Genomic DNA, 24,373 nt, shown 5'->3' on the forward strand with positions numbered 1-24,373 from the left:
ATCAAATGGAGACTGGATAAAGAGGATGTGGGTTTTTTAAAAAAATAAAATGGAATACTCTCCAGACCAGAGGAAGGGGCTTCCGGGATGCCATCCATCCCGTTGCTCCCGGCCCAAGAGGTAGGGGCTTCTGAGCTGCCATCCTACTGCTCCTGGTCTAGAGGATGGAGCATCCTGGCCACCATCCCTCCTGCCACTCCCAGCCCAGAGGAAAGAGCTTTGGGGCCGCAATCCATCCCATCACTCCCGGCCCAGAGGTAGGGGCTTCTGGGGCACCATCCCTACTGCTGCTCCCTGCCCCTGTCCCACCTCTCCCAGCTCAGAGGAGTTGAGCTGCACAGGCACCAACAGCAATCCCCATCCCCCTAGTCAAAATGAGAAAACATGTAAATAAGTCTCAAAACCAGACTTCCAGATCACCTACAGCAACCCCAAAAGGAAATTAGATGGAACACTCTGATACTCAGCCACCTGGACCCACTGAACTGGCAACAAAAGGGGATCTGGTAAAAATGAAATCAGAAATAATTTCTCAGACAACAGGAGAAATTGTGCTCCTAGTGCAAGACATGATTAATAAATCTAGAGAGGAGCTCAGGAACATGATGGAATCCCAACATAAGAAACAAATGGAATCCATCAAACAGATGCAAATAGATTTCCAGGAGATGAAAACACAGCAGAATGAGCCAATATGAGGACAGAATTTCAGATACAGAAGATAAGATTGCAATTAATGACCAGGAAAAGAAAAATTGCTTCAAAATTATAAGGGAACACAAGAAATCAATCCAGCAGCTGCTAGATGATGCAAAGAAGAATAACATAAGACTGATTGGAGTCACTGAAGAAACAGGAGAGAGTGCAGATAACATTAAAAATCTCTTCACAGAAGTAATGGCAGAAAACTTCCCAAGCAGGGGAAAAGAGCTTGACATACAGATAAGTGGGGCATATAGGACTCCAAATAGCCTTGATCAAAAAAAATCTACATATAGGCATATAATTGTTAAGATTCCAGAAACTCAACAGAAGAACAAAGTTCTACAAGAACTTAGAGAAAAGAAATAAATCACATACAAAGGAGAGCCCATCACAGCAGATTTGTCAACACAAAACCTCAAGGCAAGAAGAGCTTGGAGTGACATATTCCAAGCCCTAAAAGAAAACAACCTCCAACCCAGATTGATGTACCCTGCAAAACTATCTTTCAAAATTGATGGAGAAATAAGATACTTTCATGACAAACAGCACCTTAGGAACTTGGTGAATACAAAACCAGCACTCCAGGGAATTTTACACAATATCCTAGGAACAGACATTGAGGATCACAACCCCAGGAAGCAAAGCAGAATGAACCCATCTGGCATGACAGGAAATTAAATGTAAAAGAGGAGAACCCAACAAAAAGAAAAAGTCATGGCAATGACAAGTCAATACGTTTCAGTTATAACCATCAATGTTAATGGTCTCAATTCACCAATCAAAAGAAATAGACTGGCAGAATGGGTCAAGAAGCAAAATCCAACAATATGCTGCATACAAGAAACACACTTAATTCAAAAGGAAAATCATAGACTGAAAGTTAAAGGGTGGAAAGCAATATTCCATGAGACGGGAACCTGAAAAAAAGCAGGAGTAGCTATCCTCTTTGCAGATCAAGTAGATTTCAAACCAACACTGATTAAGAGAGATGAAGAAGGACACTACATCCTTGTAAAGGGAACAATCCAAGAGGAAGAGATGACAATCATAAATATCTATGCACCAAACACTAGTGCGCCCAACTATATAAAACAAATAATAACGGACAAGAAAAGTCACTAATACAATTGTAGTGGGGGACCTCAACACCCCACTGTCACAAATAGATAGATCAGCTAGACAAGAAATAAGTAATGAAATACTAGAACTCAATCGAACTCTTGAACAAATGAACTTAACAGATGTTTACAGAGTCTTCCACTCCACAAAATCAGAATACACATTCTTCTCAGCTGCACATGGGTCATTCTCCAAAATAGACCACATACTCACACATAGAACATGTTTAAGTAAGTGCAAAGGAATTGAAGTTATCCCTTGTATATTATCAGACCATAGTGAGATGAAATTGGAGATCCATAGCAAAAGAAACTGGAAAAATTTCATAATCACGTGGAAATTGAACAACATACTTCTGAATAACCAATGAATCACAGAGGAAATTAAAGAAGGAGTCAGACAGTTTCTACAATTAAATGCCAATGCCAATGCCAATACAATATATCAGAATCTATGGGACACAATGAAAGCAGTCTTAGGAGGGAAATTCATAGCAGTGAATACACATATTAGGAAAACAGAACGAGCCCAATTAAACAACCTGATGCTGCACCTCAAGCTTCTGGAAAAAGAAGAACAGGACAACCCCAAAGCTCATACAAGGGAGGAAATTATAAAGATCAGAGGAGAAATCAATGCAATGGAGACTAAGAGAATGATACAAAAAAATCAATGAAGCCAAGAGTTGGTTCTTTGAAAGAATCAACAAAATTGACAAACCCTTAGCCAACCTTATCAGAAAAAGGAAAGAAAAGGCCCAGATCCATGCAATTAGGAATGAAAAGGGTGAAATTACAACAGACCCAGCAGAAATCCAGAGGATCATCAATACCTACTTCCAGAACCTACACACCAATAAGATGGACAACACAGAAGAAATGGACAGATTCCTAGATACATATGAATTACCAAAGTTGAATGAAGAAGACCTAAAAATTCTAAACAACCCAATATCAACCAATGAAATTGAAAATGTAATTAAAAACTTATCAACTAAGAAAAGCCCGGGCCCTGATAGCTTCACTGCTGAATTCTACAAGACATTTAGAGAGGATCTACTGCCACTATTGTTTAAACTCTTCAATGAAATTGAAAGGGAAGCAATACTCCCAAATTCATTCCTGGAAGCAAGCATCACCTTGATCCCCAAAGCAGAGAAAGTCCCAACTGAAAAGGAGAACTATAGGCCAATCTCACTAATGAACATAGATGCAAAAATCCTTAATAAGATACTGGCAAATAGAATGCAGAAGATCATCAAGAAGATCATACACCCTGATCAAGTGGAATTCATCCCAGGGATGTAGGGATGGTTCAACATATGCAAATCAATCAATGTAATACACTATATCAATAGAGCCAAGGACAAAAACCATATGATTATCTCCATAGATGCAGGAAAAGCATTTGACAAATCCAACATGCATTTATGATAAAAACCCTACAAAAATTTGGAATAAATGGTCTCTACCTCAAACTGATAAAAGCCATCTATGAAAAACCAACAGCCAATATCATACTAAATGGTCAAAAACTGAAATTCTTCACACTAAAATCAGGAACATCACAAGGATGTCCACTATCACCACTCTTGTTCAATATACTTCTGGAAACATTAGCCACAGCAATTAGACAAGAGAAAGAAATAAAAGGAATAAAGATAGGAAATGAAGAAGTCAAATTGTCATTATTTGCAGATGACATGATACTCTATATAGAAGACCCCAAGAACTCCCCCAAAAGTCTTCTAGACTTAATAACCAAATTCAGTCAAGTAGCTGGTTACAAGGTCAACACACAAAAATCAATAGCTTTCCTCTACACCAATGACAGACTCACTGAGAGAGAAATAGGGCAAATAATTCCTTTCACAATAGCATCCAAAAAACTGAAATACCTGGGAATCAACCTAACAAAAGAAATCAAAGACCTCTTCTCTGAAAACTATAGCACTCAGAAAAGACAGATTGAAGAGAATATCAGAAAATGGACAGACATCCAGTGCTCCTGGGTAGAAAGGATTAATATAGTGAAAATGGCCATACTTCCAAAACTGCTATATAGACTCAATGCAATCCAATTGAGATCAGAGCAGCATACTTCAAGGACCTTGAGAAAACAATCCAAAAATTCATTTGAAACAAGAAGAGACCCAGAATAGCAAAAGCAATTCTAGGTAACAGAGACATGGCAGCTGGTATTACAATCCCCAACCTGCAACTATACTACAAAGCTACTGTGAGCAAAACAGCATGGGACTGGCAAAGAAACAGACCTGAGGACCAGTGGAACAGATTAGAAGATGCAGAAACAACTCCAGACACACTCAACCATCTCATCTTTGATAAAGGAGCCAAACACCCTCACTGGAGGAAAGATAGCTTCTTTAATAAATGGTGCTGGAAACATTGGGTTTCAACTTGCAAAGATTAAAACTAGACCTATATTTCTCACTATGCACTAAACTAAAATTGAAATGGATTAAAGATCTAAATATTAAAATAGAAACTCTGAACCAGTTTGAACAGAAGTTAGGTAGAACTCTTGAAGAAATTGGTGTAGGAAAAGATTTTATGAACACAACCTCAGTTGATTGTGAACTAGCACAAACAATCAACAAGTGGGATCTCTTCTTATTAAAAAGCTTCTGCATAGCAAGAGAAACCACCAGCTGTGCGAAGAGACAACCCACAATGTGGGAAAAAATCTTCACCTGCTTTTCCTCAGACAAAGGTCTACTATCTCAAATCTATAAAGAACTTAAAAAGATCAGACCTCCCAAATTTAAAGACCCATTCTGAAAATGGGCATCTGAAAGAACAGACATTTCTGAGACAAAGACGTAGAAATAGCAAATAAATACATGAAAAAATTTTCAACATCACTAGTCATTCAGGAGATGCAAATGAAAACAATGCTGAGATTCCACCTCACTCCAGAAAGAATGGCTGCTATCATGAAATCTACCAATAACAAATGCTGGCGGGGCTGTGGGGAAAGAGGAACCTTGCTCCACTGCTTGTGGGAGTGTAGACCGGTGCAACCACTGTGGAAATCAATACGGAGATACCTCAAAGAACTAGGACTGGAAGTCCCATTTGACCCTGCTCTTCCACTGCTGAGGATCTTCCCCAAAGAATTAAAAGAATCATACCACAGTCATATATGTGTACCCATGTTCATAGCAGCACAATTTGTGATAGCTAAAACTTGGAAACATCCCAAATGCTCATCAACTGGAGACTGGATAAAGAAAATGTGGGGTTTTTAAAAAATAAAATGGAGTACTACTCAGCCATAAAAAATGAGAAATTAGAGACATTTATAGCTAAATGGATGCACATTGAGGCGATACTCTTAAGTGAAATAAATAGCACACACATGTATAAATACCGAATAGTTTCCCTAGTGTGAGAAACTGAAAGTGTAAATAAAGACTAAAATGTATAATAGGTAATGTGAAATAGGAAGAAAAGGGGCAAAGGGGAAGGAAGTGGGAGGGCTAGGGGAAAGGATAGAAGGGAATGGGATTAATATGAGAAAATGGAAAAATAGGAACAAAATCTTTGTAAATAGGGAGGACTGGAGGAGTTGAAGGGAGGGCTGGGCAAGGGCGAAAAATAAGAACCAAGAGAGATTATGTGAAGGTGCAAATTTCCAATGATGAATGTCATTATATTGTATACCTAAAATGTACCAATGATTAGAATGAATAATCGATAATGCAAAGTAGGAAGAAAAGGTCCAAAGGGGTAGGGGTAGTGGGAGGGGCAGGGGAAAGGAAAGAAGGGAAAGGAAAAATGATGAGAAATGGAAAAAATGGAAACAAAGTCTTTGTAAGTAGAGAAGAGTGGAGGGGGTGAAGGGAGGGCTAGGAATGGGGAAAAAATAAGAACCAAGATGCATCATATAAAAGTACAAGTTCCCATTGAGAAATGTAATTGTGTTGTATACCTAAAATGTACCAATAAAAGAATTTAACAACAAAAAAAATGGAATACTACTCAGGCATAAAGAATGAGAAAGCAGAGACATTTATAGCTAAATGGATCCACATTAAGGCTATAGTCTTATGTGAAATAAATAGGTCACACATGTGTAAATCCCAAATAGTTTCTCTGGTGTGAGAAACTGAAAGTGTAAATAAGCATCAAAGTGTATAATAGATTATGTGAAATAGGAAGAAAAAGTCCAAAGGGAATGGGGAAGTGGGAGGGGTGGGGAAGAGGAAAGAAGGGAAAGAATAAATACAAGAAAAGAAAAAACGGAAACAAGTCTTTGTAAATAAGAAGGGGTGGAGTGGTTTAACCGAAGGCAGGGGAATAGGGAAAAATATAAGAATCAAGATATATTATGTAAAAGGTACAAACTCCTGATAATGAATGCCAGCATATTGTATACCTAAAATGTACCAATAAAATTAATGGAAAAAAGGAGTGAAAATGAAGATATATATTCTATGAGAATAGGCTGTTTAATTTTTTAAAATTTTATTTAGTAGTACATATTTGCAGTAAGTAATGACTACTTTCATTGTGGATATTTGGTACGTGTACATGACACATCTTCATTCTTTTTTAGTCCCTTTCAACTCTCTTTCCTTCCTTCCTTCCATCTCTTGGTTCCCTTTCCATTTACAGAAAATCCATCTTCCTGCATCCTTTTATGCATTGTTTATTTTGTTCTTGGGCTGCGGATGTAGCTCAGTGGCTCCACACCTGCCTTGGCAAGCGCAAGGTCCTGAGTTCAATCCCTGGTACTGGAAAGAAAAATACATATTTTGCTTTTTATTTAGACTTTGGATTTCTCATAGGAGAGAAATCATAAGGTATTTAAGCATGTGTGTCTGATTTATATCACTATGTTTTCAAGTTGCATTCATTTTCCTACAAATTTATCCTTCTTTTGGCAAGAGTTGTGTTTTATTTTGTGTAAATATCACATTTTCTTTATTCATTCGTCTGTTGAAGTAGATATAGGGCATTTCCAAAATCTAGCTATGGTAAATTTTGCTGCTATAACCATTGGCATACATGTATCACAGTAGTATGATGTCTTTTTTTTTATTCATTAAGTTAATTGGTACATTTTAGGTATTCATTATGATTGCAGTAATCATTGGGAATTTGTACCTGTGCATGATATATCTTGGTTCTTGTTTTTCCCACTCCCCTTCCCTCCCTGCCACCCTTCCAGCCCTCCCTATTTACATAAGCTTTGTTTCCATTTTTTCCTTCTTTTCTCATTTTTTTCTTTCCTTTCTTTCTTTCCCCTCCACCCCCTCTCTCTAGTTCCCCTTCCCCTTGAACCTTTTCTTCCTATTTTATAATGTCTATTATACATTTGGTTTTCATTTACAGTTTCAGTTTCTCACACCAAAGAATCTATTCAGGGTTTACACATGTGTGTCCTATTTATTTCACTGAAGAGTATGGTCTCAAGGTCCATCCATTCAGCTATAAATGTCTCTAGTTTATCATTCTTTATAGCTGAGTAGTACTCCATTGTATTAAAAAAAAAACAACCCTACATCCTCTTTATCCAGTCTCCAGTTGATGGGCAATTGGGCTGTTTATGAGTTTTAGCTATTACAAACAGTGTTGCTATGAACAAGGGTGGCCATATATCACTGTGGTATGATTCTTTTAATTCTTTGGGGGAAGATATCCAGCAGGGGAATATCTAGGTTTAATGGGACCTCTAATCCTAGTTTTTTGAGGAATCTCCACATTGATTTCCACAGTGGTTGTACCAGTCTACACTTCTACCAACAGTGGAAAAGGGTTCCTTTTTTCCCACAACCCCACCGGCCTTTGTTATTGGTTGATTTCTTGATAAGAGCCATCCTTTCTGGTGTGAGGTGGAATCTCAGCATCATTTTCATTTGCATCTCTTGAATTACCAGTGATGTTGGACATTTTTTCATATGTTTATTTACTGCTTCTACTTCTTTGTCTGAGAAATGTCTGTTCATTTCAGATGCCAATTTTTGGATTGGGTCTTTAAATTTGGGGCATCTGATTTTTTAAAGTTGTTTATATATTCTAGATAGTAGTCCTTTGTCAGAGAAACAGCTGGTAAAAATTTTTTCCCACATTGTGGGTTTCTCTTCACTCTGTTGGTGATTTCTCTTGCTGTGCAGAAGCTTTTTAATAAGATGAGATCCCAGTCATTGATATGTAATATGATGTCTGTAACTCTTTCTAGAGGATACCTAGTAGGGAAATAGCTAGATTGAATGGAATTTCTATTTTTAGTTTTTTGAAGACTATACTGATTTCTTTTTTCCACACACCAACAAACAACCTTGGAAGTTTATTGAGAAGATGATGATTTTGAGAAGCTTTCAAATGTTTTTGTGTTAACAAATATACCTTAAAAATATACACAATGAATAGGGCAAATAATATAGGTCATTTCCCTGCAACAACTCCAGTGTGCCAAACTTAGAAGAACAGAATGTAAGGTTTCTCTAACTCACAGGTACATATGACAGTCTGGAATTTTTTTTTCAGCACTGGGGATTAAGCCAAAAGACTTTAAACTGAGCTATATGCCCAGCCCTTTAAAATTTTTTTATTTTGTGGGTGGTGGGAGGGGAAGGGGAAAGGGAAGAAGGGAAACTAAAAATTATGAGAAAAAAAAAAAAAAAGGAAACGTAATCTATGTAAATAGGGAAGGGTGGAGGGGGTGAAGGGAGGACAGGGCATGGGGAAAAAATGAGAACCAAGATGCATCAGGTACAAGGTACAAGTACCCAATGATAAATGTAAATGTATTGTATACCTAAAATGCACCAATAAAAGAAAAAGAAAAAAATTTTTTTTATTTTGAGACAGGGTTTTGATAAGTTGCTAAATTGTCTGGTTTGGGTTCAGACTTGCAATCCTCCTCCCTCAGCCTCCCACCCTACTGGGTTTACAGGCATGTGCCACCACACCCAGTTTGTTTATTCTCTCTTCTTAAAGAGAAGAAAGAAGAAAGGTGTAAAATAGAAGATTTCACATTTTTCTCATCAACTAAAGATGCATTTCTATAGTGGTTGTACTAGCTTATATTCCCACCAACAGTGTAGAATGGTTCACTTTTCCCTGTGGCCTCGACAGCATTGTCATTGTTTGATTTGGTGATATCTGCCAATATCTTATTGAAGATTTTTGTGTGTAAATTCATTAAAGAGATTAGCCTGTAGTTTTCTTTTTTAATTGGGTCTTTGTCTGCTTATGGAATCAGACTGATGCCTGCTTCCTGGAATGAGTTTGGAAATACTTCTTCCCTTTTGATTTCACTAAAGAGTTTGAGAAGTATTGGTGTTACAACTTCATGAAAATACTGTAGAATTCAACACTGAATCCATCATGTCCTAGGCTTTTCTTACTTGGTAGGTTTTTCATTACTCCCTCAATTTCATTGCTAGTTCTTACATTGCTCAGACTTTTTATGTCCTCTTGGTTCAGTTTTGGAAATTCATATGTGTGGGAATCTGTCCATTTCTTCAAGATATTCCAATTTGTTGGACTACAAATTTTCTCAGTACTTACTAACAATCTTCTGCATTTTCGTGGTGTCCATTGTGATTTCACCTTTTTCATTTTTAATTACATTCATGTGAATCTTATTTTATCCTTATTTTAGTAAGTTTACCAGGTTAATTTAATCAAATCCCTTACAAATTCTAGTATGAATAGTTCAGCCATTTTTTGTTTGTTTCTTTTTGTTTTTTGGTACCAGGAATTGAACTCAGAACCTTGTGCTTGTGAGGCAGGCATGGTGTCACTGAACTAAATCCCCGGCCTGCTTCAGCCACTTTTTATAGTAGTACCTATCCAAGGCTTTTCTATAATTTTAAACACCTACTACACATATCCTCAGCCCTTTCATAAGCATCTTATCATGTAAACAGGATGATTCAACCTAAGAATCCTTTATTTCTCTTTTTATCTCAACATCTCTATTCTTACACTTTTCCTTTGTTTCTCTTTCTTTGGAAAAAGTGGTTTTCCATCACAAAACCAAATTTCCTATTCTCTTTATTAATTCCATATCTCCTTTCTGGTTCCTGCTCCTTGCTTAACCCTATTGCCCCATTTTGATACTTCAAGCTCTTCCTCACATTCAGAACTACACCAGAGTTATTTCCTTACTACACTACATAAGGTTCACTTCTAGTTCTTCATGGAGGAACTATTGACTGATTCCAGAATTTCACCTTGACAGGGTCATGTTATGTGTCCATAACTTTTTCTTTTTCTTTCTGGACACATAGTTGTCTACCTTACAGTTAGTAAAGATATGTAATTTATTTCTAGCCATGAGAACATGGGTACATAGGTGGATATATGACATGTAAGCCATTACCAGAGGTGGCCCATAATTCCTACTTTATCAGTCAGTGCTCACCAGAGAAACAGTTTTATATATATATATATATGTATGTATATGCAGATTTGTATATAAAATATGGATTTACTAGGTAGGCTTCCAATGGCCCTCTACAGAGTCAGGTGTAGAAGAGTGCGAAAGGGCTGCCTGCACACTGGAGAGCTGAAGGATCCAGTCAGAGGTCAACCTGGAGCTCACTGTAGAGTACTGTGAGTCTGTATTAGGAAGCTGAAGGGTCTGCACTGGAAACCAGGACACAGATGTCCAAGGGAAGCCAAAGACTGGAGCTCCTCCAAAGAAACTGAGGGGAGATTTCCTTTTTGTTTCCCTTTTTATTCCCTTCAGGCTACAGTAATCTCACTCATACCCATGCTAGATCTTCCATCTTCAGTAAATCCATCCAGTCACAGCCAGGATTATGCTAACCCAATCAGTTGGGCATTCTTTACTCAAGTGGACATAACAGTTAGCTACTGTATCATACTTCCCAAGAGATCCTCCACACTATCTTCTCCACAGCAACCTTGAAGGCTGCATGTTGAAGTTGGAGCCACACGCAGTGGAGGCATCAGTGTTTCCAATCATTAGGTGGAGCAGTGTCCCTGACAGCACTGTTTGGTTTGGGTGTGACACCATTGCACAATACACTTCTATAGTTTTAACACACTGATACTTGGAGTTAATCTGGTAGTCTAGTTAGGAATACTTTAACTTGGAGCTGTCCAATGTCTAGCTGTCCAAGCACAAATTTTAACTAATCAGTGTGGATCTTGAGCAACTGAAATGTGGTTAGCCAACTGAGAAGCTGAATTTTAATTTAATTTGAAATGCTTAAAATTTAAATAGCCATATATTGCTAGTGGATGCCACACAGGACAAAACGGGTATAGAATATTTCCATCATCAGAGAAAATTCTATTGGATGTGATGCCCTAACTGATAAAAATATAGACAGAATTGTTCTTTTTTTTTTTTTTTTTTAACTCAGGACCTTGCGCTTGCGAGACAGGTGGCAGCACCACTGAGCTAAACCCATGGCCCCTTGAATTGTTCTTATTTTTAAAAATAGTCCCTATAGCAAAAAACAAAAACAAAAACTCGCTTCTTTAATAACTAGTTTCTCATTGTCTAAAAGAAGGCTCAGAACACACTTTTTTCACATTGCTACCTCTTCCTGGCACTATGTGAATGAATTTCCTGTCTTGCTCCTCTGTCAAACTCCTTGAATGGGTGATCTTTAATTTCTTGCAATCCTTCCCCACTTTCTCTATGATTCATCTGAATCACAGGTGTGGCTAGAGTATTTGGCAACATCTCTCATAAAAATACTTCCTCACTAGTTCTCTCTGCACACATCTCCACCCTGAGCTCTAGGCAATCTTTGTCAACTTTTTAGCATCTCAAGGATACCAAATGGTTCAGAGACATCTTCTCAGATGGCCTAGGTCAACTTTGAACCACATATGCACAAATTGACACAGTTTGTATTATTGTTTGTTTGTTTTGGTGCCCTGGTGATTGAACTCAGGACCTTGTGCTTGCAAGGCAGGCACAATGCCACTGAGCTAAATCCCTGGCCCCACGGTTCATATTATCATTGTTATCTGTTGTAGGTTGTATCTAGTCTTATGTGCACACTGGTGAGGCTTTTCAGAGCCTCTAGTGTGTGTGATACTGGGATTTAAGGGTGTGTGACTAAATGGGTTTAGCAGAGTTCTGGGTGTGGATAATGGAAGCCCCCCCCCACCAGGTGTAGGTGACCCCAATCAATAGGCTTATGTCCTGGATGAAATATAAAGGGAGAAAGGGCAGGCAGGCTTGCTGCAGCTACTTCCTGTTTGCTGCCTTTTGTCTGCCACACTATGGACTGTTTTTCCTCTGTGATACCCCTCTGCCATGCTGTCCTGCCTAGGAACCAGTGTACTATGGAATAAAACTTCTACAAACTTCGAGCTGAAATAAACCTTTCTTCTCTTAACTTGTAGGTGTCTGCTATTTTGTCTCAGCAACAAGAAAAGTAACTAAGACACTATCCCATCAAAATAACCACAGGCTCTTTTTTGTTCAGAGGCATTACCATGAAGCAAACACTAAAGTAGTATGTATCACTGGATGTTTGCAAGTTCTGAAAATGAAAATGACAATGAACTCATTAGGAAGCAGTCCCAGCACTGAGCATAAAAGCTTTTAACCACAAGAAAATTCACATGCTAGCCAGACCCTTGTGAAGCTCTGTGCTCTAGGCTTCAGCTTGCTAAAAACCAAGCAGGAGAATTTGGAAGCAGTTCAGAGAACAGCCACAAAAACAACTGAAGCATGACAAGAATAAATGCAGCTCTGTTATAAAGAGGTCAACTATATCAGGCTTTTACTGAATACCATGAGGAATGTTACAATGCAAAGCATGGAGAACAGCTGTTGTGGGCCTTAATAAGAGCTAGGAGAGAAGAAATGAGAACAGGTGCAGATCAAGAATTTAGGTTTTGTAGGGGGAAAGTTGGGAGAAAGGGATTCACACTCTTACTGGGCTGAGGAGAAGGCAGTCTTCTCCAACAAGCAGTACATATGACCCGAGCTGTCTGTGCCCCCAGAGGAGAAGTGAGACTGTGTTGAACTTAGGAAAAGCCGTTTAACTTGAAGTTTGCAGCAAGAAACTTTCACAATTGCTCTAAAAATGTGATGAAAGCAAAGTCCAAAAAGGCTAAGATTACTAAATCTGTACAAAAACTGCGAGTGCAGTTAGCTATAAAAACCTAGTGATTTAGAGCAGAGCATGGTGGCAAATGCCTCCAATCCCAGCACTCTAAGAGATTAAGGGAGAATGATAGCAAAGTTAGAGCTCAGCCTGGGCAACTTAGTGACTTAGGAAACCCTGACCCAAAGTAAAAAGTGAAAGTGTGCGTGTGGGCGGGGGGAGCATAGTGTAAAGGTTCAATCCCCAGTATGGGTTAGGGGACACTCTAGCAATGTACTTTGTTGCAAAAGGTACAACTAGAGTTCAAACTGGACTAATGTAGGCACATGGATTAAATTAACGATAGGTATAAATAATCTAACGGAAACTGCAAGGAAAACTACAAAATGCAAAATGACCCACAATTTAAAAATTAAATATCAAATGCTCAGCACTGACATGGTGATTTACCACTATGCTCACAGCTCTGCAAACCAAAGGTTTCACACACTTCACACCCTGCAGGAGAACCTGGCCTTCATCCCATTGTGTTTCTGGCCCAAGATTAGAAGTGCCCTGTTGGTTCAAATGTTGGTTGGATGGAGCAGGACAAAGTGCCACCGAGAAAGTATCATTTTTCAAAATCTGCACAGTCTTTTATTATTTATTGCATTAGTTCTGTTGTATCCAGTGAGAAAGAACCAACCAGAGACCGATATTAAATCTACACAGGAGTTTATTATCGGCCGGGACCCGAGCCGAGCATCGAACTCGAGCCTCGACTGGGGGAAGACAAACATGTTTTATACACCTTTGAGGCCACCAGTTTTTAGGCCCCCCTATGGGATAGAACTAGTAAAGTAAGCAAAAGGTACAGAAGCAGAAAGTCCTGCTGTTAGAACATTTGTAAAACAATAGTTGATTAATTGTTATTTCTAAAGAGACTTTCTACGGAGAGGAGGTTTTTAAGCTTCCTCCTTCTGAGTTCATCTAAAGGGCAGGCAGGTGGGCCAAGCAGCAATATGGAGTCTGTCTTGCTAACTAGGGTCTTTCAAGTTCCTCTAATCATTTTGTGCATATTAGAAATAATGATAAAAGCCGGGCCTGGTGCTATGTACTTATAGTGCCAGCTACTTGAGAAGCCAAGGCAGGAAGATCACTTGAGCCCAGGAGTTCAAGACTAGGCCACCTAGGCAATATAGAGAGACCCTATCTCTTGAAGAAAAATAAAAAAGATATATGAATGCAGTGCACTTCAACTTCAATAGAATGGAATTACTTCTATAAGATGTTTACTTTCAGATTGTAATGCATACTAAATTTAAAAAAAAAAACCTTTCAGCTTTCACCTTTATTAGATATTAAGGTTCTCTTTAGTATTTTTGGAAATGTAAAAAGGACAATTATTATAGTTGTTCTTTGAAATATATACCCAAATGCATTAAAAAATTGGGTCAACATTCTTAAAGAAAAAGTATTATGTAATTTACATAGAATTATCTTTGTTAAAGGTTTTAAATTCAATATCACTTTCATTTTATAGTGTTAAAATTAGTGCATAAAACTAAAAGCAAAAGAAGCATATCTTTCTAAATTTGTTATGCTGTCAAAAACACCTCAGTCAGGCATGGTAGCACACGCCTGTAATCCCAGCACTCAGGAGGCTGAGGCAGAAGGATTGCTAATGAGTTTGAGGCCAACCTGGGTTCTCACACATACTGAGTTCAAAACCACCCTAAACTACACAGCAAGGTCCTGTTCCAAAAAGCAAACCAAAAGAAGCACCCCCCCCACCATACTCAATGTACAGGAAACCATTGACATTTCTATATCATTACTTAATGGGTGTGCAGGGGGTATTGCGTTTCCTTTGTGTTGCTTTCCCTTTTGAAGGAAGACCAACCAGATCATCTTTTATTCTAGTCACCTGAGTTTAGGTTTAAATTACCCCCAGGAAGTTTGCCCAATATTCTGTTTACTACAGCTAGATACTATTTTCATATGATAACTATCTTTACATAATGAGAAAAGCTATGGCAACCACTCCAATCACTGGAGAAATTAGGGGGTTTTTTGCTTGCTAAATGACATTAATGTTATTTAGAGTACAACATGCTTTCCCCAAATTAAGGCTGAAAAACCATTTCTAGTGACCTTCTAATTTCTGATCATTTCCAGTAGGCTATAAAATAAATGGCTTTTATAAAGTGGTCTCTTGTGTCTATACAGCCGAAGGTCTGGGGAAATGATAATGAGCCAAGAGTGGCAACTAGTCAGACACAGTGGCAGGCACCTGGAGACACAGTCACGGGGGCTGAGGTGGGAGGGTCACTTAAATTTGCAAGTTTAAAACCAGCCTGAGGAACACAATGAGATCCCTTAAAAAAAAAAAAAGTTAATCAGGGCCGGGCATTTAGTTCAGTGGTTTCGCCGCCTGCTGCGCAAGCGCAAGCGCAAGAACCAGCGTTCAGTCCCCGGTACAAAAAAAAAAAAAAAAAAAAGTTAATCAGTATGAAATCTAAAGGTCAAGGTACATTTTAATTTTTAAATAAATACACTAACCTTTTGGTCCTATAACACACATATTTAATTATAGAAAAAGAAAATAATTAGCACTTACAATGAACTATGTTATCATTTAATAACCTAAATAGTTAAACTATTAGAAGATTGAAAGTCTATGGGGAAACGCAGCAGGAATCACGTGACAGGGTGAAGCCTGAGGGCGGGGCTGGGAAAGGCAGTGGGTGTTTTGTTTCCTGCCAGCTCCTCAGGTTTTGTCTGACCGCGGCGGCAGAGTGAGTGCCAAGTTCCCAGGTAGCTGTAACTTTCTGAACGGAAGTCTCAAAACATGGAGAAGAGTTTGCTCTTCTCTTTGGCAAGAGTGCAGTTATTTAGAACTGTTATTTAGAAATTTCCCCTGTTCCATTTTTGGTTGGGTTAATTCTGCCTGGCGATTTTAATTTTGGAGTACCTGGATATGGCTATACTTTTCTAGGTTTGAAAAGTTTTCCATTATTTATTTGAATACGCTTTCTATCCTTCTGTCTTTCACAAGTCCCTCTTGAACTCCAATAACACAAATACTTGCAGTTTTTTAGTTTTGTCCCAAAGTTCCCATAAGATTTCTTCATTCTTCTTCATTCTTTTTTCTCCTGACTGAATTTCCAAATAATCTATTTTTTGAGTTTTCTATTCTTTACTCTGCTTAGTTTGTCCTCCTACTGACACCTTTTACTGCGCTTTTAATTTCACTGAGTGTACTTTTTGGCTCAAGAATTTGATCTTTAGAGCTGTGCATGGTGGCACACGCCTGTAATCCCAGCACTCTGGAGGCGGAGGCAGGAGGATTGCCATGAGTTTGTGGCCAGCCTGGGCTACACAGACTATCTAGAAAAAATTTTTTTATTTTTAAAAAATTGTTTCCATCACTTCAAGTTTCCATCTCTTCAAGATACTCTACTAGAGTATCGAAACATGTCTCTGTGTTCTTCAAGCTTGTTGAGTTTCCTTAAGAGAATTATTTTAAATTCTTTAAGAATTCTTCCACTCTGATTGCTATGTGGTTAGTTTCTAGAATTTTATTTTAAAGTTGCTCAAGCCCCTGATGCTTGTTGGTCTGTGATATCTAGGCACTGCAGGATTAGTTCTTTACTACAGTCTTCCTAATCAAGCCTAGTTTGTGCCTGTCTTTCCAGAAATTCTAAACCAGCTGCTTATTTTCGCTGAGCCTAGTCATATCCACTGTTTCTACCAGATAGCACACATGCCCAGATTTGCCCAGAGTCTGCTGTTGGTATGCTGCCACTGTCTCAGTGCTAGAGCACAATCCAAGCCCAGGTTTTCCCCAAATATACTGAAGGTATATTGTTTGGAATGGATCGGGTAAACAGTAATCTGTTCCCATAAGTATCTACCTGGGACCAGGGTAAGCCCAAACCAACCTGTGGTCAGACACTGTGGAATTGTGCCCAGCTCTGGATAGAATCACCATGGATTTACCAACCCCATGATCCTATGCTACATGTGTGGCAACCAATTTAGTCAATTTGTGTCATAGTCCAGCCTACTGAAATAAGCAGAACTTTGAGAAGGAACAAGGCCTACATTGCTATGGGCTATCTGAGGTGGAATCATGGCCCAAGACTGTTGCAGGTATCCACAGCTGATGCTGGCTAGAATAAAATATTGATAGGGGCCATATGTCTCCCCCTGGCACCAGGACTGTTCCAGAGCCTCCACCTACAGGTGGACCTGCATATAGAGACCATTAAGATCTGACCAGTGTTAGATTTCACCAGTGTGATATGTTCCAGGATAAAGTCCTAAGCCAACCACCTTATCCTACCTTTAGTGCTTGGGTCTTGCTCTACACTATGCTGCTTGAGTTTGAGGGTAGTGAAAGCAGTCCCTCACCCACTTAGTCTGATGGCTGGGTCAAACCTCATAGCTACAGGGTTCTGCAAGTTACCCTCGGCACAGCTAGCAGTGACATAGGCCAAAACTTGAATCCAACCTACCTGGGCATATTTATTTTTCTGGTACTGGAGATGAGCCCCATCTGTGAACCAAGCAATAGATGTTCTTCCTGAAGCCCTTGGTCACCATGACTGATGCCATGCTTCATCTCACCTGAGTCTCATGGCTGCAGAGACCTTCACAGTCTCAGGATAGGGGTGGATATGCCCTAGGACCACTCTGAGAAGGCAGTGATCCTGGGAAAAACTCAAGTCTGTCCCATTTGCACAGAACTCTGCCTGATGGCATAACTAAGGCAAGTCCACATTTGTGACCCCTGGCCTGCATCCAGGACCTTTGGTTTCCACCTAGTCCTGATTCTCATTGTGGCATGGCTTGCACTGAGCTCCAAGATGGAGCCCCACACTGGCTTTTGTGCTCTGTTCCTAAGTAGGTGGTATCCTGCTCCCTGCTCTGCTGCCTGAGGTTGGAGTGAGTGGTGGTCAGTGGCCTGGGCTGAAGCAGTTCCAGTGGCTTAATTTGCAGTGTTGCCCTGGCAGTAGGATTTATGGAGCTCTGTCAGGCATCCTCCATAGTTGGCCTGGTACTAGCTTTCATGTCAAAGGTGTGGATTTAATTCCATCTTCAAAGCAGGAGGCATCTCTCTCCATATTAAATTGCTTGGAGTTGGAGGAGGGTTGATGCAGGCCTTTCCTTCCTGGTTTCTTTAATGTGTCTTCTCTTTCTGTCATACTAAAGCAGATACTATGGTTTTTCACTTGATTTCCTGAGCTGTTCAACGTGAGCTATGGGAAGATGATTGCTAAAGGATCTTAGCCAACATCCTCCTCCACCCCTTGAGATAAATTACTTTTTTCTTTTTTAATCTGCCCAGAAATTCTACAGATCCACATTCTTGTCCATGTTGTTAAATGAGACTGATTTACTCCCAGGTTCCAAAGGTCACTGTAAGATTCCATTGTGAGCAATCAGGATATTATATCCTCCTTCACAAGTTGATGGGCTTTTGAACAAAGCCAGAACAATCAAAACTGTTCTTGGGATTTTGATTGGAAAGAGAATGTGGGTTCTGAGGAATAACACATCTGGGGATCTGGTAAGCATCTTTGTTACCACGTTGGGTGAGCCTGAGGGGAGGTGGAGAGAGAGAGAGATTGATTGATTGATTTTATTTTTTTAAGCCTTTGGATCCAGCCATACTGAAACAGATCTCCTGGATATTTCCAAGTTCCTGTTGCAGTATAATACAGTCAGAATTAGGCTTACCTCAGTGTGTCTCAGTTGGCACTTGAGTGGAAATGCAGTAAAAAATTTCTTTATGTCCTACAGTCTTTCTTAACCCAAAATGGAGAAAATACCATCTGTGGCACAGATTAGCAACTGTTCCATAATATCCATTTGCTTCTTTACCTATAGTAACACATATTTATTTTTATTTTTTATTTTTTTAAATCTTTCATTGGTACATTTTAGGTATACAATTCATTTACATTTATCATTGGGTGTTTGTACCTGTACATGATATATCTTGGTTCTTATTTTTTTTTCCTCATTACCTGTGCACCCTTCACCCCCTCTGCCCTTCCCTATTTACATAGATTTCATTTCCATTTTTTTTCTTTTCTCACAGTTTTTCCTTTCCCTTTTTTCCCCTTTCCCTCCCTTCAATCCTTCATCTTTGGACCTTTGTTCCTATTTCAAATTATCAATTACTCATTTTAATCATTTTAACCCTTGTTTACACTATCAGTTTCTCACACTAGTGAAACTATTCGGTATTTAAACATGTGTGTCCTATTTATTTCACTTAACAGTATGGCCTCGATATGCATCCACTTAGCTATAAATGACTAGTTTTTCGTTCTTTATGGCTGAGTAGTACTTCGTTTTATTAAAAAACCACATTTTCTTTATCCAGTTTCCAGTTGATGGGCACTTGGGCTGTTTCCAAGCTTTAGCTATTACAAACTATGCCGCAATAAACATGGGTACACATACATCTCTGTGGTATGATTCTTTTAATTCTTTTGGGAAGATACCCAGCAGGGGAATAGCTGGGTCAAATGGGACCTCTAGTCCTAGTTCTTTGAGGTATCTCCATACTGACTTCCACAGTGGTTGCACCAGTCTACACTCCCACTAGCAATGGAGAAGGGTTCCTTTCTCCCACAACCCTGCCAGCATTTGTTATTTGTTGATTTCTTAATAGCAGCCATTCTTTCTGGGGTGAGGTGGAATCTCAGTGTTGTTTTCATCTGCATCTCTCAAATGACGAGTGATGTTGGACATTTTTTCACATTTTTTTTGCTGCTTTTACTTCCTTGTCTGAGAAATGTCTGTTCATTTCAGATGCCCATTTTTGAATTGGGTCTTTGCATTTGGGGGGTCTGATTTTTTTCAATTCTTTATATATTCTAGATAGCAGTCCTTTGTCTGAGGTACAGCTGCTAAAATTTTTTTCCCATATTGTAGGTTGTCTGTTAGCTCTGTTGGTGGTTTCTCTTGCAGTGCAGAAGCTTTTTAATAAGATGAGATCCCAGTTGTTGATTCTTTCTGCTAGTTCCCGTGCTGCTGAGGTTTTGTTCATGAAGTATTTTCCTATGCCAATGTCGTCAAGAGTTCTACCTAACTTATATTCCAGAAAGTTTAGTGTTTCTGTCTTAATATTTACGCCTTTAATCCACTTTGATCTTAGTTTAGTGCATGGTGATAGGTATGGGTCTAGTTTCAATCTTTGGAAGGTTGAAATCCAGTTTTTCCAACACCATTTATTAAATAGGTTATCTTTCCTCCAGTGAGGGTGGTTGGCTCCTTTGTCAGAGATGAAGTGGCTGAGCATGTCTGGAGTTATTTCTGCATCTTCTAATCTATTCCACTGATCCTCAGGTCTGTTCCTTTGCCAGTACCATGCTGATTTTATCACAGTAGCTTTGTAGTATAGTTTCAAGTTGGGGATTGTGATACCCCCATCCACGTCTCTGTTGCTTAGAATTGCTTTAGCTATTCTAGGTCTCTTATGGTTCCAAATGAAGTTTTGGATTGTCTTCTCTAGTTCTGTGAAGTATATTGTTGGAATTTCAATTGGCATTGCATTGAATCTATATAGTAGTTTTGGAAGTATGACCATTTTCACTATATTGGTTCTTCCTACTCAGGAGCAAGGGATGTCTTTCCATTTTCTTGTATCCTCTCTTTTTTCAGAGTGCTGTAGTTTTCAGTGTAGAGGTCTTTTGCTTCCTTTGTTAAATTGATTCCTAGATATTTCATTTTTTTGGATGCTATTTTAAAAGGAATTGTTTCACTAATTTCTCTCTCAGTGAGTCTGTTATTTGTGTACAAGAAGGCTATTGTTTTTTGAGTGTTGACCTTGTATCCAGCTACTCTACTGAATCTGTCAATTAAGTCTAGAAGTCTTTTGGCAGAGTTTCTTGGGTCTTCTTTTTTTTTTTTTTTTCTGCACTAATGCTGCTTTTAATGGTGGCGCAATAGAGAAATACAAGGTTTTACTAGCTTGAACCAATAGAAGATTTAACACATGCCTGTTGACACTACCAAGTAGCAGTATAATAGAAATGTATCCCACGCTGCAAGGCTGTAGACGATGTGCAAACAGGATGAAGATGGTTTCTTGCATTAAGTAGAGTAAGAGGGGTAACTGCAAACCCAGCATTGAGTGTACTAATCTGGAGAAAATCCTTTTGTCCTGGTGATGGTTTCACCTTCTATATCTTTTAGTTGAGTGGGAAATGAGTTTGCTTCCTCCATTTTTACATTTTCTTAATACACATTTTGTTTCAGTAGGGTGCCATCCATTAAGCCTGAAGGAGTCATCCTGGGTGTTTCTGAATTGTTTTATACAGGTCTGATTGAGAGCTCAGCTTGTCTTAAGAGCATTCAATTGTTGTTTCTTTTATTGTTAGACAAAAATGTTAGCAACATGTCCTTTCCATATTCCCTGCCATCAAACCCATTAAGATCCAAAGTTCTTGTCAAACATCTGGTTTTAAAATCAGGGTGAGAGTTAGTAAAGAATTTTTAAAAAGATAAAAAACTCTTTGTCAAAACCCCATGCTCTTTAAGCATGGCCTGTGCTGTAACTATTCCCCCATAACACTAGTATCCACATCCCGCTACTGGCCTTTATATTCTATCCATATTAGAGGAACAGACTGTGGAAACTGGCTGAATCTTACTCTCTTCTGGAACAGTCTTCATTTTCAAGATTTGAGTTGTCAGGTAACAGAACCCCATGCTGTTCCCCACATCCTTTTCAACCCTGACAAAGAGCAAAGTCCTCTTACTAGAGGCATCCAAGCATCTCAGCTGGGCTGTGTGTGCAGTGTGGTTTCCAAATGGAGGGGCATGGACTGCAGTGCAGAGGGAGCAGAAGGGGAGCAGGCAGAGGCTTCCGGTGGACTCTAAGGCACTTCCTCTACATCCAATGGCAGGCTGGCTCCCCGGCACTCTCCTCTTCAGACAGCTCATCAGTGAGAAAGAAGAAACATCCTCACCTTCGTTATTCAAACTTGGCTGGCTCTCAAGTATGACAAAATAACACTGGAACATGCCCATGTCCTTAAATACTCCTGTATTGTTTTCTGGACAGTGCCTCTCCTCACTTCTAAGCCATACAATTCCAGAGTCAGTAATGGAATGTGGTCCCCTAGTCCTGTTGCAGGGAGGGTGACTTCACTGTTTGTTACTTTGGACATCAGTTCAGCTAGCTTATGCTTTATCAGCATTCATCTATGCCTTAGCTATTGACACTACAAGATGGAATGATGTAAGGTCACATAAGCTGCTGGTGCAACTTACAAGCTTGAAGTAGGACAAAAAGTCATCACATACTCTTTGACTTTCAGAACTGTGCAGTATTTTCTAGTAAAATCTGAGGTGCAGACTCTGGAGGAATAGTGATGTAGAAGTTATCTGGCTATCCAAGAGTCTGAAGGACATTCTTCCTGGAAGTACAAATATATAACAAAGAGTGGAGACCGTCACAAGGGAGGGTGCTTCACTTCCACAGTAAATTGGATCTGATTGTTCTGTTAAAACAGACAGAGTACTTTCCATAGGATGTCTATATACTAAGAGGTAGTATGGCAATTAATTTCAGTGCAAGACTGAATCAAGCTTCCTATCTTTTGGAAAACAAGTTTTTTTTTTTCATGGAAACTAGATACTCTTCCCTAGTTTATTGAATTAAAAAAATTGAAGATCCCGCACTTTTAAAAGATCCTTTTACATAAAGTAGAACTTCTAGGTGACAGATTGAGAAATCAGTCTGAATTGGACACACTATGGATGCGACACACAGATGAAATTTCCTCAGACCACTACCTTGACATGGATCTGATACCCTCCCTCAAAAGAATCCTATAAAAAATTGCTTCGAAGCCCCTTTGAAACTGCAATAGTGCAGCAGAACCACAAGTAAACAATTGCCTGTTAACCTGTTATTTCAAATAGACTGAAAAGCCAACAGGCAGGTTTTTCTGTGTGCAATTTTTCAAAACAAATTGTAAGTTGAAGTTTCAAATCTGCACAGCACTGTCCCTTCACAGAAGGTAAGAAACTTCTGGTGCATCATGTCAGAGGCCGTCCTCAGTGCTGTAGGCTGTGAAAGTGGGCCTCCTTCAGGCTCTGGTTGATGTGGAAGTAAGGGCCTTGGCACAGGGCAGACTGCTCAGGCATGGACTGAGGAGTGTTGGGGCTGGATCCGGACATGACCTGGCTTAAGCTCCTCTCTGGCCCACTAGCCCGGTCTGGGCTATGGATGCTGGTGCTGCTGCTCCCACCACTGTCACTCCTCGAAGACTCTGTGTCCCAGGAATCCTGAAAGACAGGGTTTCTACTACTCCTTTTGCTCTGGGGTGGGAGATGATTGTCTTCTTCATTGCCATTCCTTCTCCTTTTCCTGGGGCAGAGGTGCTCGCTCATCGCAGCTGGTGGAGAGGAGCGATGAGGCGCCGATCTGCACAAAGAGCGAAGTCAAGGGCTTGTGTTCAGGCGGCCGCTGCGCCCACCCCTCTCTTGGGTCTTCTATGTAAAGTATCATATCGTCGGGAAATAACGACAGTTTCACTTCCTCCTTTCCTATCTTTATTCCTTTTATTTCTTTCTCTTTTCTAATTGCTGAGGCTAATGTTTCCAGAACTATCTTGAACAGGAGTAGTGATATGGGCATCCTTGTCTTGTTCCTGATTTTAGTGTGAAAGTTTTCAGTTTTTGACCATTTAGTATGATGTTGGCTGTTGGTTTTTCATAGATAGCCTTCATCAGGTTGAGATAAAGACCTTGTATTCCAATTTTCTCTAGGGTTTTTATCATGAATAGGTGCTGGATTTTGTCGAATGCTTTTTCTGCATCTATTGAGATGATCATATGGTTTTTGTCCTTGGCTCTGTTAATATAGTGTATTACATTTATTGATTTACATGTTGAACTGTCCTTGTATCCCTGGGATAAATCTGACTTGTTCATGGTGTATGATCTTCTTGATGACCCTCTGTATTCTGTTTGCCAGTATCTTGTTGAGGATTTTTGCATCTATGTTCATTAGGGAAATTAGCTAGTAACACATATTTAGCTAAGCACATGCCCTCCAATGTCCTAGCCTCTTTTGCAGCTAGATGTGGTGATGTAGTCTTTGGGATGTAAGGGGAAGTGTCCACGACAGCTTCTGGAAATCTTCCTTAAGCAACAATTCACTCTTTCCTCCATCCTGCTGCATGAAGTGTAGATATGGCTAGTGCTTCATTCCGGACAGTGATGACAGGTGTGACACTGCAAAAGGATAGCAGAACAGAAAGTTGGAAGGACCCTGTATCCATTTTGACTTAATGGACCATAGGAACTGAGACTTTTACATGAGAGAGATATCAAATTGTTTGTTTGTTTCAAAGAAAGTATCGATTTGTTTAGGTGCAGCCAAACTTAATTCTAATTGATATACTTATTCCAAAATGCTGTCATGACAATTAATGAAAAATGGGTGTGGAGCATGGTGACTGT

General features: G+C 39.4%; 1 pseudogene; it reads right to left on the reverse strand.

Moving 5' to 3' along the window:
• Nucleotides 1-21,028: 21,028 nt before the first annotated feature.
• Nucleotides 21,029-24,111, reverse strand: LOC147827689 (protein VCF1 pseudogene; annotated as a pseudogene).
• Between the last annotated feature and the right edge of the window lie 262 nt (nucleotides 24,112-24,373).

Source organism: Heterocephalus glaber, unplaced genomic scaffold (assembly GCF_053883595.1).
Source record: "Heterocephalus glaber isolate CG9 unplaced genomic scaffold, H.glaber_assembly_v1.0 deba00001442, whole genome shotgun sequence".
NCBI classification, from domain to species: domain Eukaryota; kingdom Metazoa; phylum Chordata; class Mammalia; order Rodentia; family Bathyergidae; genus Heterocephalus; species Heterocephalus glaber.